This window comes from Scophthalmus maximus, chromosome 2, assembly GCF_022379125.1.
Source record: "Scophthalmus maximus strain ysfricsl-2021 chromosome 2, ASM2237912v1, whole genome shotgun sequence".
NCBI classification, from domain to species: Eukaryota; Metazoa; Chordata; class Actinopteri; order Pleuronectiformes; family Scophthalmidae; genus Scophthalmus; species Scophthalmus maximus.
Window position 1 is genome coordinate 27,892,545 of NC_061516.1, and position 7,456 is coordinate 27,900,000.

The following is a 7,456-nucleotide window of genomic DNA, read 5'->3' on the forward strand; positions in this document are numbered from 1 at the left end:
CTGGTCCCTGGTCTCTGGTCTCTGGTCTCTGGTCCCTGGTCTCTGGTCCCTGGTCTCTGGTCTCTGGTCCCTGGTCTCTGGTCTCTGGTCTCTAGTCTCTGGTCCCTGGTCTCTGGTCCCTGGTCTCTGGTCCCTGGTCTCTGGTCTCTGGTCCCTGGTCTCTGGTGCCTGGTCTCTGGTCTCTGGTGCCTGGTCTCTGGTCTCTGGTCTCTGGTCCCTGGTCTCTGATCTCTGGTCTCTGGTCTCTGGTCTCTGGTGCCTGGTCTCTGGTCTCTGGTCCCTGGTCCCTCGTCCCTGGTCCCTGGTCCCTGGTCTTTGGTCTCTGGTCTCTGGTCCCTGGTCCCTGGTCCCTGGTCTCAGGTCTCTGGTCCAGTGCATCTATTTAAAGGTTAGTCTTCTCTAACCCTGTGCTTTGCCACTAGGGGTCGCACTAGAGAACCAGAACCTCACAGCGTGAAGCCGCTGAACACACGAGGAAGAAGGACAACAGCAACATGCAGCTGGACTCAAAGGAAGATTGATGATCTGGGTTCATCTCAGTGTGATGATTCTTCGACTGTGTCGCACCTTTAACAAACGTTTCATGAGGTCTTTATAATCCATTCCCAGTTCATACACATACTCTACATATTTCAGATGTGGACTCGGGGCCATGACGTGAGTCCACGTGGACTGAGGAGAAAAAGAGAAGCAGCTGTTTGAGCCTATCACATCCAGAAGCAGATGTTTGTGAGGAGATGGAGGATCAGACGATTCCCTGGACTCGAGCTTCCAGATGCTGTTTCCCATCAGAGGGACGTCTCTCGTCTGACTTCACATGATGCACATTTCAGTCCGTCATCAAAGGAGTTCAGTGATTTCATCAAAAGTTCACGTTTTTCCTCTTGGTGTTCGTTCCCTTTCCTTCATCTCCTTCTCATTTCTCCTGCTGTCGCTCTCATTTCTGCTTCCACATGTTGTCGACTCAAAGCTTCTCTTTTTCTTATAGTGGAAAAAAATCTGGAGCGATTTAATGAAAACTAAAAAAAAGGTTTGGTCTTAATTTTCTTCATTTTAAACTCTGAGACAATAAAGATTCTGATTTATAACATGAGCTGAGGTTGACGGTGAGTTTTTTCACTATTGTTCTTTGTGCAGAAATAAAAGATTAATTTGTCCCATAGTTCCCATGTTGAATATATTTGACTCTGAACTTCATGTAAATAAACTAAAACTGAGAAAATTTGCAGATTCACAATGTGTCAATGTTAAAGACAGCGAATCTGTTTGGCCGTTTTGTGCCGGTGAACAACAGCAGAATGAGTTCAGCCTCACTCTTCTCGTTCACGACCTCAGGCCTCACGTTGCCACGGACGACAGCGGAGGTCACAGCTGATGGAGCCAGTTCTCAATAATCTGCTGCCACACACATTAAAGCAGATTAGACTCAAATAGAACCAGAGTCATTTTGTTGCATCATCAACACGACCTGGGGAATGAAACGTCTCGTCCCTCCGTTTATTTTAAAACTCTGAACGACTCATCGGTTCAGTTTATGACCTGAAGGTCGTGACGACGAGTGAAAACAGATTATTATAAAAGTTAAATTCCCCAACGAGGCTCAAACGACGGCATTAATAAAGATAATCACCAACAAGAACACGAGGATCAAGATTCCTGCTGACGCATTGATAAGACATTTGTTTGTTCGACATGTTTCACATTACAATTTATATTTAAATATTGATATTTATATTTATATAATCTTCTGCCTCCTTGTGGCCAAAACACATGGAATCAGCTTTAACAGTTTCTCTTCAGTCACTAACAGTTTCATCAATGTTCTGCTGTAGATGTTTGTCTGTATAACATCAGCTGCACATTCTCCCTGACGACCGCGTGTGAAGTCGATATTCTGATGTTTTAGTTTGATATCCGTTCTTTTCACTGACGCCACATGAAAACGACTGTAACTCACTTCGTCACAGTCGGAAGATTCCGGCGACGCCTGCGGACGAATCTCTCGGCTTCCTGAGGTTCGGAGGATTTGTCTGGAAATCAGAATTGTGTTTTTCCTCGGTTGATGATTCTTCCCACATTTATTTTCACTGTAGAGAATCTGAAAGACAAATTTCAAACGTGAAGAAGTTTAAATGTTTCAGTGTTTCATTTTCATGTTTGTGTCCTGAGACGTCCACAAGGTTAAAGCTGCTGCTGCGGAAGAGAGTGAATCAATAAGCTGATAGAAGGTGGTCCAGACAAACAAGGTGTCCTCCAGCGGAGGTGATTGAACGTGACGTGTTGTATCACAAGTCGTTCTGTTCGAGAGACGGACCTCATCAATCCGTGTGGACTGATCAGCTCCTCACGTCCGTCAGCTTCACCTCCTGCTGGTCACCGGGCGGCAGACTGAGACGCAGGCAAAGTCACGTTGTGTAGATGATATTAAAAGATCTGAATATGAGTTGTAGCTGTGGCGACATTGAATGACAACTAACTGATCTCTCCTTCACGTCTGATCGTCAATGAATCAACAACCAGCAGTGGAACAGGATCGTGTGACGTCAAGTTCTGATCAATCATCAGCTGGTCGATAATGACGACGTGATGATGATGATGACGATGATGGCAATGATGATGACGATGATAACGATGATGATGATGATGACAACGATGATGATGATGGTGGTGATAACGATGATGATGATGATGATGATGATGATGATGATGACAATGATAATGACGATGATGATGATGACAATGATGGTGACGATGACGATGATAACGATGATGATGATGATGACGACGATGATGATGATGGTGATAACGATGATGACGATGACAATGATGATGACAATGTTAACGACGATGATGATGATGGTGATAACGATGATGACGATGACGATGAAAACGATGATGATGATGATGATGACGACGATGATTACGATGATGATGATGATGATGATGACAACGATGATGATGACAATGATAACGATGATGATGATGATGATAATGACGATGATGATGATGGTGATAACGATGATGACGATGACGATGAAAACGATGATGATGATGATGTTACAATGACAATGACAATGATAACAATGATGATGACGAAGATGATGATTATGATGAAGATGATGACGACGATGATGATGATGATGATGATGATGACGATGTTGATGATGATGACGATGTTGATGATGATGAAGATGATGATGATAACGATGATGATAACGATGATGATGACGATGATGATGGTGATGATGATGATGACGATGATAACGACGAAGATGATGGTGATAACAACGATGATGATGATGATGATGACAATGATAACGACGATGATGATGATGTTGATTACGCTGATGATGACGATGATAACGATGATGATGATGATGACGACAATGATGATGATGTTGACAATGATAACGATGATGATGATAATGATGATGATGGTGATGATGACGATGACGATGACAATGACGATGACGATGATGATGATGGTGACGATGACGATGATAACGATGATAATGACGACGATGATGATGATGACGACGATGATGATTATGATGAAGATGATGACGACGATGATGATGATGACGATGATGAAGGTGATGATGATGATGACGATGATAACGACGATGATCTTGAAGGTGATAACAATGATGATGATGATGATGATCGTGACGATGACGATGATGATGAGGTGACGATGATGATTATGATGAAGATGATGACGACGATGATGATGATGATGATGATAATGATGATCGTGACGATGACGATGATTATGAGGTGACGATGATAACGATCATGATGACGACGATGATGATTGTGATGAAGATGATGACGACGATGACGATGACGATGATGATGACGATGATGATGAGGATGATGATAACGATGATAACGAAGATGATGATGATGATGATGAAGGCAGATATGAGAGCGACTGGGCCTGAACTTACTTGATGCTTTGTTTCCTTTGAGCTGCGTCCGTCAACGTGAGCAGTTCACTGACAGTAGAAAACTACAGTGATCATCAACTGTCCGTCAGGCAGCTGTAGATTAAACACGATTATAGATTCTCTGAAACCACAGCGGCGTGAAACTGATGGACATGTTTATTAGACTTTCTCTTCAGGTACATTATCTGTAGTTTATTGTTTGACACGGTGGAAAATCACATTTCCAGGGATGAAAAACAGTCGAGTTATGATCTGATGAAATGATTCACTTCTTCTCCACAGTCTGTTAATGTTGTTCACATCTATAGTTCTGCTTCGTCTGAAAAAGTTACTGTGTGTGTTTGTGTAGACAGATATATTACATAATATCCATGTGTCTGTCTGTCTATATCTCTATCATCTATCTATAAGACGACTCTGTACAGTCACAGGCATCTTAATATGTTGCATCATTGATTTAATAATGAATGAACAACACAGCACATAAAACAAACTCTGTACAAGATTGATGAGCATAAAAACACTTTGCCTGCGTAAAGGTCTGATTCAGACTCATCTGTAAATCAGTTGATGTATCGTTTTTATGAGAAGAATCATAAATTAAAAGATACAAGATCACTGATGTGGCTTCACTTCAATGCCTCGAGCCGCCGGCTGCTTCATCATCTGAAATGAAGCTGATGTTGTGAACAGTAAATGAATCTGTGTTGTGATTCTGAAGCTTCTGCAGCATCTTCTACAACGTGAGAACGGTTCAGTCTCAACAGAGCTGAACGTTACCTGCCACCGTTCAGTCTCAGATACTGAGCAGATTTGACTTCATAGACCTCCAAGAAATAACAACACGACGCAGCTCAAGAGGTCGAGTCCGAGGCCACGAGGAAACGAGGTCGAGTCCGAGGCCACGAGGAAACGAGGTCTAGTCCGAGGCCACGAGGAAACGAGGTCTAGTCCGAGGCCACGAGGAAACGAGGTCGAGTTCGAGGCCACGAGGAAACGAGGTCTAGTCCGAGGCCACGAGGAAACGAGGTCGAGTTCGAGGCCACGAGGAAACGAGGTCGAGGTCGAGGCCACGAGGAAACAAGCAGAGGTCGAGTCAGTGGCCACGAGGAAACGAGGTCGAGTCCGAGGCCACGAGGAAACGAGGTCTAGTCCGAGGCCACGAGGAAACGAGGTCTAGTCCGAGGCCACGAGGAAACGAGGTTGAGTTCGAGGCCACGAGGAAACGAGGTCTAGTCCGAGGCCACGAGGAAACGAGGTCGAGTTCGAGGCCACGAGGAAACGAGGTCGAGGTCGAGGCCACGAGGAAACAAGCAGAGGTCGAGTCAGTGGCCACGAGGAAACGAGGTCGAGTTCGAGGCCACGAGGAAACGAGGTCTAGTCCGAGGCCACGAGGAAACGAGCAGAGGTCGAGTCAGTGGCCACGAGGAAACGAGGTCGAGTCCGAGGCCACGAGGAAACGAGCAGAGGTCGAGGCCACGAGGAAACAAGCAGAGGTCGAGTCCGAGGCCACGAGGAAACGAGGTCGAGTTCGAGGCCACGAGGAAACGAGGTCGAGGTCGAGGCCACGAGGAAACAAGCAGAGGTCGAGTCCGAGGCCACGAGGAAACGAGGTCGAGTCCGAGGCCACGAGGAAACGAGGTCTAGTCCGAGGCCACGAGGAAACGAGGTCGAGTCCGAGGCCACGAGGAAACGAGGTCTAGTCCGAGGCCACGAGGAAACGAGGTCGAGTTCGAGGCCACGAGGAAACGAGGTCGAGTTCGAGGCCACGAGGAAACGAGGTCTAGTCCGAGGCCACGAGGAAACGAGCAGAGGTCGAGTCAGTGGCCACGAGGAAACGAGGTCGAGTCCGAGGCCACGAGGAAACGAGGTCGAGGTCGAGGCCACGAGGAAACAAGCAGAGGTCGAGTCCGAGGCCACGAGGAAACGAGGTCGAGTTCGAGGCCACGAGGAAACAAGCAGAGGTCGAGGCCACGAGGAAACAAGGTCGAGTTCAGGCCCAAGAGGAAACGAGGTCGAGGTCGAGGTCGAGGCCACGAGGAAACGAGGTCGAGGCCACGAGGAAACGAGGTCGAGGTCGAGGCCACGAGGAAACGAGGTTGAGTCCGAGGCCACGAGGAAACGAGCAGAGGTCGAGGCCACGAGGAAACGAGGTCGAGTTCAGGCCCACGAGGAAACAAGGTCGAGTCCGAGGCCACGAGGAAACAAGGTCGAGTCCGAGGCCACGAGGAAACGAGCGATCCTCCTCAGAATCATGTTAGTCCCTGGATAATAAACATGTTTTCATGAAGTCCCAGTGACTTTTCGTCCATTAACCCAAACCAAGTTATTTCCTCTCCATAACCATAAAAAGTCTAATAATCCTGTAGTTATTACTCTGTCAGATACTTTGGATGAAAACCAACATTGTGATGTGTTCAGATTAAGATTCTGTTTATCCTCATTACATAATTAAAGTGTGACAGACACTGATGTCATTTTACTTTGTGGCTCTTTGGTCAGAGCTGAGACTGAAAACAACTCTGAATATTCTGTAAAACCAAAACTTTTTGATGTAACAGACCAAAGAACTTCATGAAAATATTCTGTTGTGCTGTTTTCCTTCGATCACGTCATCACCTGTCAAACGACAGATTCGGTCTGAAGGTACCGAAGATAAACGTCTGTCCAGCCATTTTTCCTCACAACATTAATTTCTCTTCCAGGGAAAGTTTCCGACGTTGCCGAAACTCACCTCATCTCCAGATAACCCACCCAGGCCCATTACAGCAGAATCTTCTGGACTCCGTCACGCTGGACTGGACCGACGTCGCGTGGAGACGAACGGCCGCAGCACCAGGCACCGTCCGTATAATGGATACGTCCAATTTCCTGCAGCCTGGGATCCATTTGTTTGCGAGTTGAGAGCGTTCGAGGTTTTTAAATCTCCGGCTCGCAGGCGGCGCTTCGGGCTGCAACGGTGACTCAGAACAACACATTAACATTTCATCAGCAGAAGCAGATTTCAAGACAAGTAGTTGGTTCTGGTTCACATTAAAACATCCTCGTGTTACAATAGCTCAGATGAACCGGATTTTACTGACCAGTTCAAACTGATGGTGAAAACATTTACGTGAGACGTGTGTGAAGCCTCATCATCACAGAAGGAGGATTGAAACAGGATGAAGAGTAAGAATTATTCCTCAGAAGCTTCATCTCTGTATTTCAGTTGTCGACAGGTTTAAAGTCGACTCACCTCGTGTGTCGTTGTCCTTCTGTTTCATCTCTGCTCCCTCGTGTGTTTGGTCTGCGCTCGCCGCTCGTCGTCATCACTTTCCTTCCTGACATGTTCCTCGTTGGTTCTCGTTCATGTCCAGAGATTCTACTTGATGAAACAATCTTTTCTTCACTACCTGCCACGTGTGTCCTGAGAGCTACACACTGTTTCAACATCTTCGACTGCATCTATTTCTGCCCACACTCCTTCACAGAAGGTCCGTGACGTCACCCTGGTTCACAGAAGAACT